General features: G+C 40.5%; 1 protein-coding gene and 2 long non-coding RNA genes across 8 annotated transcripts in view; 2 read left to right on the top strand and 1 right to left on the bottom strand.

The window, feature by feature from the left end:
* Positions 1 to 15975, top strand: part of ZNF652 (zinc finger protein 652) — a 102734-nt gene that overhangs the window by 37935 nt on the left and 48824 nt on the right. The window contains exon 1 of one of the 6 annotated variants that reach the window (XM_077968625.1): positions 3024 to 3073. The gene's annotated coding sequence lies outside the window, so the exon portion shown is untranslated. 6 annotated transcript variants of the gene reach the window in all.
* The window catches only part of LOC144335612 (uncharacterized), a 77743-nt gene continuing 64972 nt past the window's right edge, over positions 3205 to 15975 (top strand). Inside the window, exon 1 of the long non-coding RNA XR_013406562.1 lies at positions 3205 to 4760. This is a non-coding gene — a long non-coding RNA (uncharacterized LOC144335612). The remainder of the gene's footprint in view (positions 4761 to 15975) is intronic.
* LOC144335611 (uncharacterized) lies at positions 12709 to 15210 on the bottom strand. The gene is made up of 2 exons (XR_013406561.1): positions 14190 to 15210; positions 12709 to 13792 (listed from the first exon to the last, which is right to left on the bottom strand). It is a non-coding gene; the product is annotated as an uncharacterized LOC144335611 (long non-coding RNA).

Raw genomic sequence — 15975 nt, forward strand, 5'->3', positions numbered from 1 at the left:
GTACCGGTTCTCTAGGAGCTTACGATTCTGACATTTTTTCACTTAAAGAATCCTTTGAGACCTTCATATTTTTTGCATTTGGTTGGGGGGTGGGGTTCTGAGAAGCTAAGGAGTTTATGATATTAACTGACACTTTGGTAGGCAAGGGAGCCTTGGAATCTTGCCTATAGAACCTGTTCCATACACCTGAAGAATAGCATTTATTCTAATAATTATGCAGCGTATCCAGAAGTTTGAAAGCATGCTGAAGTTGCAAATATTGCCGTTTTTATTATCTCATAAACATGCTGCCAGTGCCTTATATTACAAGTTACATTTTTTGTTCATGTCATGCCTGAAGTTTTACTGTCTGAAATCATTTGGCTATTCTAAACCCAAACCATTTCAGAGTTGCAAATAGGTTACTTTTCTTTGTATATACTTGGTAGTATACTGACAGACCATTAAAATCTTAGGGGACAGTGTGCTTCCTTGATTTAGTATTGCAGAACCTCTTCTAAACCAGTCACTTACCTAGTTAAACACCCACACATCATAGAGCAGCTGATCATATAACACATACGGTTGTGAGAACAGCATTCTCTCCCTGCCAGATTCAGAACTTGGAAGCTGGAAAACAATTGCATAGCAGTGAAACACTTAAGGAGTAGTGGTGCCAGCAGTTCACTCTCATTAATGCAAACAGCTTGCTTTAGTTTCTCCAACACTCTTCTTCAGACACCCTTCCCTTAGGAGGTTTCAGATCAGCAGCTCCTACTCAAGGGAAAACAGCACCTACTTTCTGCAACTGTGGTCTCAAGATCTGATTTGTGACACCCAGAGCTGTTTCCATTTCTGTTCTAAGTATGGGAAGTAATCTCGTAGTGTGGTAAGAAAATACTTTTCAAGTCTGTGGAAAAAAAAAGTTGATTAGTAATGCTACTGATGTGATTTTGTTTTTGAATGTCTGAAGCCTAACAAAGAGGTAAACTATAACTTTTGAAGTCACCCTTTTCTCAGGGGTTTTAGATAATTTTACTAAAAAAAATGTGAATATACTCTTGAGTTTCATTTCCCTTGTTATAAAAAGTCAGTTGACAGACAACAGGAAAAAAAAGTGGATTGTCTTGTATTTTGAACCATAGCCTTTAAAACTAGTTACTCTAGGCCGGGTGCGGTGGCTCACGCCTGTAATCCCAGCACTTTGGGAGGCCGAGGCGGGCGGATCACAAGGTCAGGAAATCGAGACCACGGTGAAACCCCGTCTCTACTAAAAATACAAAAAATTAGCCGGGCGCGGTGGCGGGCGCCTGTAGTCCCAGCTACTCAGGAGGCTGAGGCAGGAGAATGGCGTAAACCCAGGAAGCGGAGCTTGCAGTGAGCCGAGATCGCGCCACTGCACTCCAGCCTGGGCGACAGAGCGAGACTCCGTCTCAAAAAACAAAAAACAAAAACAAAAAATAAATAAAACTAGTTACTCTAAAGGACATAACTGCATCTCCTTGTTGTGAAGTATTGGGTCTTGTGCTACCATTTTAGGTGTGATATTTTTCTCAGGTGTCATCATTTCAGACAATCAGCACTTGAATTTACTTCGATAGAGGTGAACTGGTGCTGCGGTTAGTGACGTTAGCTGAAGAAGGCTCATGGAGATGATGCTTTGGAGCCAGGCATGACTAGATTTAAAACCCCATCTCCACCATTTACTGGTCTTATGATATTGAACAAGTCACTTTGACCTCTCTGGCCTCAGTTTCCTCATCAACAGAATGGGATTTGTTATGAGGATTAGAGATAATGTATGCAAACTCCTAGCAGTTCGTGGCATATGATCATATTAGAGACTCAATACATGTTAGGATATGGAGCATGTTGGAGTAAAACTACAGATCATTTTGTCTTATGAGAAGATATAGAAGTCTGGCACTGTGATCTGCATTTTTTCATTTGTGCAGATTTGGGATGAAAAAATTGCAAATATTTGACTTGGAGTATACCTAAGTCTTGCAGGTGCAATGTGCTTATGGGAACTTTGATTTGTTGCTCTATGGCTGGCTGAACTTGGTGGGGACAGTAAAATCTAGCTCCAAATTCTACAGTGCTACCCACAGGCTGTGCTTGTTTTAAGCCTATTCAGAGCTTATGTAGTGAAAGGGGTGTTTTAGGACATTAACGTATCTCAATGGGTTCTGTGTCCAGAGTTGAATCACGTGCAAAGCTTTGTATAAATTTTCATGGTTAATGCAAGCCATGAAGTGCTTTATAGAATCAGTGGCAATATCAGTTGTTTATTTTAATCTGTTTGTTTATATAGTAATTATGTTTGATTTTTAAAAATACTTATGAACATTTTATCTAATACAATTTCCATTGCTCTTCTGAGATTTTGATTATAAACTGCTCTTGGGGCTATAGATTTGAGTGCTTTATGAATTTTTACTTTGGCAAGGGAAGCAAAGAAAAGTAAGGTCTCTTTACCTGTCAGATTTTATGAACTCTGCTTTAGGCCTGTAGATTATATGTGTAGTTCCTTCTCTTGTTTTTTTAGCAAAAAGGCAGCTTTATGGTAAAGATGACATTATCTTTTTTTTTTTTTTTGAGACGGAGTCTTGCTCTGTCGCCCAGGCTGGAGTGCAGTGACATGATCTCAGCTCACTGCAACCTCCTTCTCCCGGGTTCAAGCAATTCTCCTGCCTCAGCCTCCCAAGTAGCTGGGATTACAGGCACGCACCATCGTGCCTGGCTAATTTTTTTGTATTTTTAGTAGAGACAAGGTTTCCCCATATTGATCAGGCTGGTCTCAAACTCCTGACCTTGTGATCCGCCCACCTCAGCCTCCCAAAGTGCTGGGATCGCAGGCGTGAGTCACTGCACCCAGCCTCTTTTTTTTTTTTTTTTTAAACATAGTTCAAGTGATTGATTACCTTGAAAAGTAAATTCAATTAGGGCCATGTATACAGTTTTATTACATGCATACAGCTTTAAAAATAGGATTTCCTTAGGTTACTATAGAATGAAATTATTCTGTAATTTTTTGCAGGATAGCATTGTGATAAGTCCGTGAGCCCATAAGAGTTACCTAGAGACTTTTCAGGTAAGGTAGACACATCAGTAGTACAGTAGGATTTACCTCAGGAGAATCTGCTAATCCTTATTTTCTTTTATTATTGAGCCACCTGCAGGCTTGCCCATCAGTGGACTCAGTCACTAGTATGGAATTGCTGATAAAGAGGGATTGGCATATGGTGGTCTTGGACTCACCTTAGATTTTGCAGCATACTGAAAACAACTTAATTTGGCCAGAATGTATAGTAACAGCCCTAATGCTGTGTGAGCCCAGAATGACTAAACAAACAAAATGTAGGTGATTGATTTACTATCATACATTTTGCTAAGTAAACTTTTTGTGAGGAGGGGTGGTTTGTTTGTTTGTTTTTTGGAGACAGAGTCTTGCTCTGTCCTCCAGGCTAAAGTGCAGTAGTGTGATCTCGGCTCATTGCAGCCTCTGCCTCCCAGGTTCAAGCGATTCTCATGCCTCAGCCTCCTCCAAGTAGCTGGGATTATAGGCATGTGCCACCACACCTGGCTAATTTTTGTATTTTTAGTAGAGACAGGGTTTTGCCATGTTGACCAGGCTAGTCTCAAACTCCTGACCTCAGGTGATCTGCCTGCCTTGGCCTCCCAAAGTACTGGGATTACAGGCATGAGCCACTACCCCTGGTCTGTGTTTTTTTTTTTTACTATTATTTTTCCCCGGTTCACTGAAGTCAAATGGCCTAGCAGATAGTTGGTTTCTTCTGTTCCTTGATAAACCAGTGAATATGTGGCGAGATGGGATTTTTGGGAGAGAACAAAAACAGGAAAGAATGGCTACACAGCCTGATTTCTTGGTCTTTACTGTACATGTGGCATCAGAGGGTTATGACTCTTAGCTGAGTTAAATATAGATACACAGTGTTGGGTTATTCATTTTGTCTTTTAATGCTAGTGTAGAATATAGTCTTTAATACATTTATACTTTTCAGCTTTGGAATTTTGATTCCGTTTTTGGGGACTCAAGGAAACCTAACTTCTTACAGAAAAGTAGAGAAACCATAGGTGTACAGTTTGATGAATTTTCTCTGTATAATCAGTACCAAGAATAAGGAATTAAGATTAATGTCCTGGTAGCCTCTCATGCCCTTTCCCAATTACTTCTCTCCCAGAGGTTTTCACCATCCTGCGTTCTGCAATCATAGAGTAGTTTTTTGAACTTTATATAAGTGGAATACATATAAACTTGTTTGTGTCTGGCTTCCTTAGCTTAAAATTGTGTTTATGAGATTTGTCCATATTGTTGTATGTAACAATAATTTGTCCTCATATAAACCACAATTATAATATATACATTGTATGTATATAATTTATTTGTCCATTGTATCATTGATGGAAATTTAGGTTGTTTCTGGTTTTTGGCTATCATAAATAATGCTACTGTAGTCTCTATATATTCTTTTATACTTAAAATTTTGATGTATGTGAATGTATTAATTTTTAATTTTTTTTAATTTAAAATATACCCCCCACTGATCCATAGGAAGATTGTAATATCCTATTTTTTTCTTTTTCTTTTTTCGAGGCTGAGTCTCGCTCTGTTGCCCAGGATGGAGCGCAGTGGCAGGATCTCAGCTCACTGTCCGTCCTCCACCTCCTGGGTTCAGGCAGTTCTCCTGCCTCAGTCTCCCGAGTAGCTGGGACTACAGGCATCTGCCACTGTACCTGGCTTATTTTTGTATTTTTTAGTAGAGATGAGATTTGGCCATGTTAGCCAGGCTGGTCTTGAACTCCTGTCCTTATGATCCACCTGCCTCAGCCTCCCAAAGTGCTGGGATTACAGGTGTGAGCCACTGCACCCAGCCCTGTAATATCGTATTTTAAACAAAATAATGAAGTATTTAGTGGGGGGAAATAATTTCAAACCACTTTTTAATATATTCTCAAAGACCTAGCTTGGATTTTCACAATATTAAGAGAATTCCCAAGTCAACCTAAGAGCAAACCCTGTATTCTTTTATCCTTAAATAAAGAGGGGCTAAAATGATGGAAAATGTATTTAAAATGATTATTACACTTGAGAGATTTGTTTTGTAGATACTGGGTTTTTTTTTTTTTTTTTTTTTTTGAGTTGGAGTCTTGCTCTGTTGCCCAGGCTTCAGTACAATGGCGTGGTCTCAGCTCACTGCAACCTCTGCCTCCCGGGTTCAAGCAATTCTCCTGCCTTAGCCTCCTGAGTAGCTGGGATTGCCTGCCACCACACCCGGCTAATTTTTGTATTTTTAAGAGAGACGGGGTTTCACCATATTGGCCAGGCTGGTCTCTTGGCCAGGCTGGTCTCGAACTCCTGACCTCATGATCTGCCCGCCTCAGCCTCCCAAAGTGCTGGGATTACAGGCTTGAGCCACCACGCCCAGCCACTACTAATTATTTTTAGTTTTTATTTTTTATTTTGAGACAGGGTCTCACTCTGTCACCCAGTGAGCCATCTTGGCTCACTGCAGCTTCACCTCCCAGACTCAAGAGATCATCTCACCTCAGCCTCCTGAGCCGCTAGGACTACAGGTGTGCAACACCATGCCTGGCTTATTTTTGTATTTTTTTCCTCACTCTGTTGCCTTGGCTGATCTCAGACTCCTGCTGGGCTCAAGTGATTCTCTCACCTCGGTCTCCCAAGGTGCTGGGAAGATAGGCATGAGCCACCATGCCCAGGCAAATTTTTTCTTTTACTGTCTCATTTCATAATATTGAAATCACAATCCCTCATGAATTAATTATTAAAACTTTTTTATTTAATGTAACTTTTACAAGTAACATATATTTAAACTTTTTAGAACCCCAAAGTTCTAAACAAAAAAGCAACATGAAGAACTTAAAATAGTTAATCTTGTTTTGAATATTTTGGAATTTGGAAGACCTGTCAATCAATTGGTTGATGAAATTGTATGTAATTGTATGTAGCCATGCTCTTTAATAACTGCCGAGATGACTGGGTGCAGTGGCTCATGCCTGTAATCCCAGCACTTTGGGAGGCCAAGGCAGGCAGATCACTTGAGGTCAGGAGTTCGAGACCAGTCTGGCCAACATGGAGAAACCCCGTCTCTACTAAAAATACAAAAATTAGCCGGGCGTGGTGGCGCAGGCCTGTAATTCCAGCTACTCGGGAGACTGAGGCATGAGAATCACTTGAACCTGGGGAGTGGAGGTTGCAGTGAGCCGAGATTGCACCACTGCATTCCAGCCTGGGTGACAGTTGAGACTCCATCTCAAAAAAAAAAATTAATAAATAAAGTAAGCCAGGTAACTTTCAGCATAATAATGGTGTTTTAGATATGAAGATTTTAGAAGTAAGTTTGAGTGGACAGGTTTTTTTTTTTTTTTTTGGAGACGGAGTATTGCTTCCATGCCCAGGTTGAGGTGCAGTGGCATGATCTCGGCTCACTGCAACCTCCACCTGCCAGGTTCAAGTGATTCTCCTGCCTTAGCCTCCCGAGTAGCTGGGACTACAGGCGTGAATCTTTTTAAAAATAAGTTATTTATAGTCTGCTGGTGGCTAAAGCCAAATTATCTTGGAATATAGCTTTTATCTGAAAGGTTATTCACAAAGGGAAAAAGCCTTTTTATATATTACACAGCAGAGAGCAGTATAATTTTCTTAAAAGCAGATACATTTACCTTTTTTCCCTCTTTTTTATAATTTTTATTTTTGTGATATTAATGTGTGTCTTACCCTGCTCTAATATAATATAATTTGGTTCTTTGAGATATATTTAAAGCTTGTATGATATAATAAAAAACCATTGCTAAGTGAGAAAATGTTTAAACTAAAATTTGGAAATGATATGTATAGTAGAAATTATAGAATTTCATATGACTAATTTCTTCTTGTTGGATTATGGTAAACAAACACTTCTGCGTCTATTCTAATTTGTCAGGTATTATTATAATTAATATCCAAAAGGTACTTTGTTCTGCCTTCCAGTGTCTCCTCAATCCTTTCATCACCTCGTATGGAAAGTTAGATTTTTTTTTAAGATATTTTTTATTTCTTTAAAGATGATTTATGTCTGTAAGGCCAGGTGGTGCACTGTGTACTAAATACTCGTCCACAGAAGCCAACTCTTGCAGGGCCGGACTGTTCTAAATCTAGAACTGTTGTTTATTTAATTCCCTCTAGCAGTATTTCTCAAACTTTTTGACTGTGATCCACAGTAAGAAGCAGTGCATGCGTGCCCACACATTTTCACATTCATACCTACACCCACAACTGAAACAAAAACTTGGAGACAGTACTTACTAACTGTGAGGCAATCTGTTAGAATTTTTATTCTGTTTTATTTCATTTAGAAAAATTGGGTTGGTACGGGCACTTTGAAAAAACCACTGCCCTATATAGTGCTTAACAAAATATATTTCCCCAGGAGGTGGCGGTTGTAGTAAGCCAAAATCACATCACTGCACTCCAGTCCAGGTGACAGAGCAAGACTCTGTCTCCAAAAAAAAACAATTAATTTAAAGAATTTGGCTGGGTACAGTGTCTCACACCTGTAATCCCATCACTTTGGGAAGCCGAGGCGGAAGGATCAGTTGAGGATAGGAGCTTGAGACTAGCCCGGGAAACATAGTAAGACCTGTCTCTACAAAAAAATCAAAAAATTAGCCAGGTGTGGTGTAGTCCCAGCTACTCAGGAGGCTAAGATGGGAGGATCACCTGAGCCTGGGACGTGAAGGCTGCAGTGAGCCAGAATCATGCCACTGCTTGCCAGCCTGGTGACAGGGTGAGACCCTGCCTGCCCCCCGCAAAAAAAGAGTTTGAAATTTATAGGTATTTCTGGCCTTTAGAAACCGGAGACTGAGTAAATAATTTATTTTAATGTTTAAATTAATATACAGTAAAATTGACATTTTGATATTCATACAGTTCTGGGAATATCAGTTTGTGCAACCACCACCACCACCACCACAGCCAGGACACGGAACAGTTCCATCACTCCAGATAACTCCCTCCCACTGTCCCATTGCACTCATACCCTCCCCTCACCCTGGGCAACTATCGATCTCTTGTCACTATAGTTTTGTCTTTTGCAGGATGTGACATGGACTCATATAGTATGTAACCTTTAGAAACTGGCTTCTTTTACTCATAGTAATGCCGCTGAGATTTGTCCAAGTATTTGGGTTTATCAACAATTTGTTCCTTTTTATTGCCAGGTAATATTCCTTTGTGTGGATATACCACAGATCACTTACATCCTTAACCATTTGAGGGACATTTGGCTTCCAATTTCGGGTGATTATGAACAGAGCCACTGTAAATGTTCATGGCAGGTTTTGGGGTGAATATAAGTTTTCATTTCTCGTGGGTAAATACCTAGGAGTGGGACTGCTAGGTCATATGGTATGTATCTTTAGCTTACAAGAAATTACCAAGCTGTTTCTCCATCCCTACTGGAAAAACAGAAAAATTCTACTTGTTCCACATTTTTGTCAGCAACTGGTATTATTAATATTTTTATGTAGGAATACTTCATTTTGAGCCTTATGAGAAAAATCTGGGTATTAGGCTCAGCTCTGCCATCAGCTAGCTGCTGACTTTAGAGGAGCCATTTAACTTTTCTGAACCTCTTGTTTCCTCATCTCTCATATAATAGGTTTATCTTGGATACATTATAAGTTCTCTCAGCTCCCAAATTCATTGATTTGGAAAGGTTAGTCCTTGGCAAGAAGAAGAGAGATTTGTCTGCTTGTGCAAAAAAAACAAAAAAACAAAAAAACCCAAAAAAACTATTGACTGATCTTCTCAACTAAAGTACAAACACTATTAGTAGTATATATATTTACAAATGGAATTTATATGAAATAACTTGATATTTTAAATTGCAGTTTGTCCATTGGCATTAAACAGTACTGTGGGCTGGGCGCGGTGGCTCAAGCCTGTAATCCCAGCACTTTGGGAGGCCGAGATGGGCGGATCACGAGGTCAGGAGATCGAGACCAGCCTGGCTAACACGGTGAAACCCCGTCTCTACCAAAAAAATACAAAAAACTAGCCGGGCGAGGTGGCGGGCGCCTGTAGTCCCAGCTACTCGGGAGGCTGAGGCAGGAGAATGGCGTAGACCCGGGAGGCGGAGCTTGCAGTGAGCTGAGATCCGGCCACTGCACTCCAGCCTGGGCGACAGAGCAAGACTCCGTCTCAAAAAAAAAAAAAAAAAACAACACAGTATTGTGGTGGTGTATGTTATATCTGTAAGCTAAAATTATGTAGCTAATGTTGCAGTTAACATTGACAACCTGTGAACTTAGGGTCTTCTGGCTGTTGGCTTTTTGTTTATTTTTTGTTTTTGAGACAATCTTGCACTGTCACCCAGGCTGGAGTGGTGTGATCGCAGTGGTATGATCCTAACTCACTGCAGCCTTGAACTCCTGGGCTCAAGTGATCCTCCCGCCTCAGCCTTCTGAATAGCTGGGCTTACAGGCGTGTGCCACGGCACCTGGCTATTTTTTGTACTTTTTCCTGTATAGGTGGGGGTCTCACTATGTTGCCCAGGCTGGCCTCAAACTCCTGAGCTCGAGCAGTCCTCCCACCTCAGCCTCCCAAAGTGCTGGGATTACAGGCATGAGTCACTACATCAGACTACATGCTTATGTTAAAACTAAGGATTCTAGAAAAATATGAAGAAAAAAAAAGTATGGCCTTCTCTGCCTGTACTTCTATCCTGAGACATCTCTCAATATGAGTGTACATATATATATATATATATGTCCATGGTTTTAAGTAGTGAAATTGCATGACGCCATCCTCACATGTTCTTTAATCTTTTTTATATAGGTGTATTTCTATGTCAGTTATTATAAATCTGCATCATAATTCCGATGGCTATGCAGTATGCCTGTGTCTGTATGTACCATTATTTATGTTATGATAAAAAATGCTATAATATAAAATGCTGTTGTATATACTCTTTTTATACTTGCATCTTCTGGTGGTGAATTCTTCAATGGCTACAACCAAAAATATGCACCTTTCACAGTTAGGAAAATAGTGCTGAATTCCCATAGTGTTATGATCTGTAAGCAGCCATGCCAGTTAATGTCAGAAGTCAGTCAGGTTTTCTTGGCATTAGCCAGTTTGGGATTTGTGCCATAAAGAATACTTACACGTGTTTGTACATGGATTCTGGTGAAAAAACCAAGTCCATTTGCTAATTGGTAGTCTTTACCAAAGAATCCTAATAATGTCTTAAAACATCAAAGTTTTTTAAAAATATATTTATGTATATAAATGTGTGTGTGTGTATATGTGTGTGTGTGTATATATATTATATAATATATATACACACACATATATATAAAATATATATAATATATATTATATATATTTTATATATATATATATATTTTTTTTTTTGAGGCAGAGTCTCGCTCTGTCGCCCAGGCTGGAGGGCAGTGACGCAATCTCAGCTCACTGCAACCTCTGCCTCCTGGGTTCAAGCAATTCTCCTGCCCCAGCCTCCTGAGTAGCTGGGATTATAGGAGCCTACCAACATGCCTAGCTAATTTTTGTATTTTTAGTAGAGGCGGGGTTTCGCCATGTTGACCAGGCTGGTCTTGAACTCCTGACCTCAGGTGATCCGCCCGCCTTGGCCTCCCAAAGTGCTGGGATTACAGGTGTGAGCCACTGCACCCAGCCATTTTTTAAAAGTCTCACTTTTGAGAAAAGTAAGGTGAATAAGCAGCCTGCCTTTTTAAATCAAAGAAAATCTGTTAATTGAAGTGATTATAACTCACTAACTCACTTTATGCTGTTGCAATAAGTTCTCTCTACAATTTTTTTTTTTTTTTTTTTTTTTTTAAGACGGAGTCTCTCATCTCTGTCACCTGGGCTGGAGTGCAGTGGCGCGATCTCAGCTCACTGCCACCTCTGCCTCCCAGGTTCAAGCGATTCTCCTGTCTCAGCCTCCTGAGTAGCTGGGATTACAGGCATGCAACACCACGCCTGGGTAATTTTTGTATTTTTAGTAGAGACAGCGTCTCACCATGTTGGCCAGGCTGCTCTCGAACTCCTGATCTCAGGTGATCCACCCACCTTGGCCTCCCAGAGTGCTGGGATTACAGGCATGAGCTACCACATCCAGCTTACAAATAATTTTTTTTTTTATTTTTGGTATAATCTTAAATTTACAGAAAAGTTACAAGTAGAGTGCAACTCTGTACCTATAAACTCCTCATGGTTTCTTTTGTTAAAGTCATAACCATGGTGTATTTCTCAAAACTAAGAAACTGACATTGGTATATTACTATTAACTACACTTTATATTTAATTCAGATTTCATTTGATTTTCAACTAATATCCTTTTCTATTTGGAATCATCTTAAGCTTTTAAACTCTATTCTGAAGCCTGAATATCTGTTCATAGATTCGCTTTGGTTATAACATAGATTGTACGTATATATGTAATATATATAATGTAGCTGGATCTCTGTATTTGTTAAACAAATGTAAGTTATCTTTGACATTAATATCTTTAGGAGTTATCTTTTGACATTCACAGATAGTTCTACCCAAGGCCATTTTAAGGTAGGGCAGAATTTTCCCCACCCTTCTTGTATTCCATGCAGAAACATGATTTATCACTTCTGTGAGTATAGTTCTTGCACAATAGTACCCTTTTCAGTATAGTTATAAGTCCCTAAGTCCATTAGCATATGGAAAATAGCCAACTTTTGTTTACTAGGAAATTAACTGAGAGTAGTAGTCAAGAGTCTTCGTGCAGGATGGTTTCATGTCTTGCTCTGAGAAAATTTAAGTATTTAGTGATTCTTGAAGGAGAAAAAGCTACTGATCTTGAGGCGGAATACCATTGTAGATAGGGTAGTACTTCGGTATCTTTCACTCCACACTTACTAATGCAAAGAATCCCTGCTGTGGCAAACCATGGCATCCAAACTCACTGCATTACATTTTTTTTTTTTTCTTTCTTTTTTGAGATGGAGTTTTGCACTATTTTCCTGGCTGGAGTACAGTGGTATGATCTCGACTCACTCCAATGTCAGCCTCCCGGATTCAAGCAATTCTGCTGTCTCAGCCTCCCAAATAGCTGGCCTAGCAAATTTTTGTATTTTTAGCAGAGGCAGAGTTTCACCATATTGGCCAGGGTGGTCTCGAACTCGTGACCTCAGGTGATCCACCTGCCTCAGCCTCGCAAAGTGCTGGGATTACAGGTGTGAGCCACCGCACCTGGCCACTGTATTAAATTGAATAATTCCTTGAAACAGTTTAGTTTATGGCAGAGGAGGAAGGAATTGGCAATATGAAGTAGATACGGATTTTTAAAAAATCACTTTTTCTCACAGCTTAAGAACCCTTAAGTATTCCTTCCATTAGCAAATCACTTTTTAAATTCTTATTTTGTTTTGTTTTTCATTCGACAGTTTCATTCAGAAGCATACCACTTTTTAGAAAAAAAGAAAAACTCCCGGCCAGGCGCGGTGGCTCAAGCCTGTAATCCCAGCACTTTGGGAGGCCGAGGCGGGCGGATCACAAGGTCAGGAGATCGAGACCACAGTGAAACCCCGTCTCTACTAAAAATACAAAAAATTAGCCGGGCGCGGTGGCGGGCGTCTGTAGTCCCAGCTACTCAGGAGGCTGAGGCAGGAGAATGGCGTGAACCCAGGAGGCGGAGCTTGCAGTGAGCCGAGATCGCGCCACTGCACTCCAGCCTGGGCAACAGCATGAGACTCCGTCTCAAAAAAAAAAAAAAGAAAAAAAGAAAAACTCCCCTTAAGCATTCTAGGGAACAAAAATGCATAGAGATAACTTGGCAGTTCCGTAAGAAAAAACACACTAGGATGAGTACAGTGTGCGTACCTGTAATCTCAGAACTTTGGGAGGCTGTGGCAGGAGGATTGCTACACTCACTACACTTCCCTACCTGCCCCCTCTCATTTTAAAGAAGCTCCAGACAACATATCATATTATTTATAAAAACTTCCTGAGCATCATTAAGTATTCAGTCAGTGTGTATATGTCCCAGTTGACTCATAATTGTTTTTTCAGTTTGCTTGAATTAGTGTCCCAAGAAGTGATTGGGTAGGTTTGTTTTCTTTCTCTCCCCTCCCGCTTTGCCTCTCCATTTCTCTCCTTGCAGGGTTTTTTTGTGTTTTTTTGTTTTGTGTTTTTTTTGGCGGGGGGGGGGCAAGGTCTTGCTCTGTCACCCAGCCTGAGGCTCAGTCTTGGCTGACTGTAACCTTAATCTCCCGGGCTCAAGTGATTCTCTCGCTTCAGCCTGCCAAGTAGCCGGGACCACAGGCACACGTAGAGATGGCGCTGGGTGGGGGGGTCTCACTATGTTTCCCAGGCTGGTCTGGAACTCTTGATTTCAAGAGATTCTCTCACCTCGCCCTCCCAAAGTGCTGGGGTTAGACATGAGCCACCATGAGCAGCCTCCTTGCAGTTTTTTGTTGAGGAATCCAAGTCATTTGTTGTATGGTTTCCCATAGTCTGAATTTTGCTAATTATATCCACATGGTGTCATTTGATATGTTCCTCAATCCCTTTTATTCCCAGTAAATTGGTTTTTAGATCTATAGGCTTGATAAGATTAAGGTTTGGTAGGGTGCGGTGGCTCACGCCTGTAATCCTGGCACTTTGGGAGGCCGAGGCGGGTGGATTGTTTGACCCCAGGAGTTTGAGAACAGCCTGGGTGACATAGTGAGATCCCCATCTCTACAAAAAATACAAAAATTAGCTGTGTGTGGTGGCGCACACCTGTAGTCCCAGCTATTCGGGAAGCTGAGGTGGGAGGAGTGATTGAGCCTAGGAGGTTGAGGCTCTAGTAAGCTGTGATCATGCCACTGCATTTACAGCCTCAGTGACAGAGTGACTGTGTCTCAAAACAAAACAAAACAAAAACTGAGGTTCAATTTTTCTTGCAGGCATGGGACAAGATTACTTAATAGGTAGTGGGGTATAATTCTAGGAGGTATAAAAGCTGGTTGCTTCTTTTTGGATATTGTTATGAGTCATTGATCTTTTTGCCTATATCCATTCATTAGGGGTTGCAAAATTTTATATGTATTTAAAGACAGAGTCTGGCTTTGTCACCCAGGCTGGAGTGCAGAGGCGTGATCACGGCTCACTGCAGCCTCTACCTCCCAGGCTCCAGCGGTCCTCCCACCTCAGCTTCTGGAGTAGCTGGGACCACAGGCACGTGCCACCATGCCCAACTAGTTTTTGTATTTTTGGTAGAGACCAGGTTTCATCATGTTGCCCAGGCTGGTCTCAAACTCCTGAGTTCAAGCAATCCACACATCTTGGCCTTCCAAAGTGCCGGGATTACAGGCATGAGCCACCACGCCTGACTGCAAAATAATATTTAATTCTATAATTTGTTTTTCAGTTATTAGCTGGAATACTTACATAAAATTTCCCCTCAACTGTTTAGTTTCCTTAGGGTACAGATCTGATAGGAATGATTTTTGCCCTTTACCTGTTTTCAAAAGAATGAGTTGGATGTCTTAGCATCCTCTAAAGGTGACCAGTGGATTTAAGCATATTTGGTGTGTTGCAATCCACGACTCTTATTAATCCTTTGATACTCAATTGTCCTATCTTTGCCAGATAGGCATTTATCAGGCTGGTTCCTCACTCTTTTTGACACAATCCTGATAGTTTTTGATAGCTTCCTTTCCTTCCCTTATGACAAGATATTCCAAACTCATACATTTCCTGCCCTGTTTCCTTTTAGAGGGAAATATCTAGAAACCATAATATGTTCTCAGTACTAAGATAGGCACAAGCTGGAATGCTAAAATAGTATTTTAGAAAGAGCTACCTGCCCTCAAGGGCCTTGGTCTTTGACATTTTGATTTTTTTAAATTCATTTTATTTACTTTGTATACATTTTGAAGTGATAAAATCAGAGTTGATTTCCTCTTTTTAAACTGAAGCAAATATTTGCTTTCATTATGTAACACGTACACATCAAAATAAGAAGAATGTCTAAAATAAGTTTGAAGCTAAAGATTAAAATCTTAATATACATTGTATAAACATGTGACCCTATAGGTATAGTAATTTTTTTTGCTTGTTTGAGACGGAGTTTCACTCTTGTCACCCAGGCTGGAGTGCAGTGGTGTGATCTCAGCTCAGTGCAACCTCTGCCTCTCAGGTTCAAGCAATTCTTCTGCCTCAGCCTCCCAAGTAGCTGGGATTACACGTGCACACCACCATGCCCAGCTAATATTTGTATTTTTAGTAGAGACAGCATTTCACCATGTTGACCAGGTTGGTCTCGAGCTCCTGACCTCAGGTGATCTGCGCGCCTTAACCACTGAGCCCGACCTGTTTGTTTTTTTATAAATAAAGTAACCATGTCACTTGTCCAGACTGGGAGACCTGTGAGGGGGCATCATTAGCATTATTCTAGGAGAAAGCAATGATAAACTAGGACTTTTCCCAGTAAACTAGGACAAATGCTTACAATCTATTTATAAATGAATTGTGAGACTGTAAGCCTCCTGAGACCAGGAATCCTGTCTGTTGTACTACACTTGTAGTTGTGGCTGCGGCACTTGGCACATAGTAGGTGCTTAATAAATATTTTGTGAATTTAATAGAAGTCTGATATTTTGAGGCTTGATGTTGATTTTAAGTGTTTCTTATGCTTACATTATGTTTGTGCTTTTTTCAACATCCTTTTGTTAACACTTGGCATCTAAATGATCTTAGGCATTGCATTTAAATGGGTTTGATTACTTCATTTCTTTTTATAGTTTAGGATTAGTTGTTTTGTTTGTTAAAGAAATAACACGGCCAGGCGCGGTGGCTCATGCCTGTAATCCAGCACTTTGGGAGGCCGAGGTGGGCAGATCACTTTAGGTCAGGATTTCACGACTAGCCTGGCCGACATGGTGAAACCCCATTTCTACTAAAAATACAAAAATTAGCTGGGCTGGTGGCAC

This window comes from Macaca mulatta, chromosome 16 (genome assembly GCF_049350105.2).
Source record: "Macaca mulatta isolate MMU2019108-1 chromosome 16, T2T-MMU8v2.0, whole genome shotgun sequence".
Lineage (NCBI taxonomy): Eukaryota > Metazoa > Chordata > Mammalia > Primates > Cercopithecidae > Macaca > Macaca mulatta.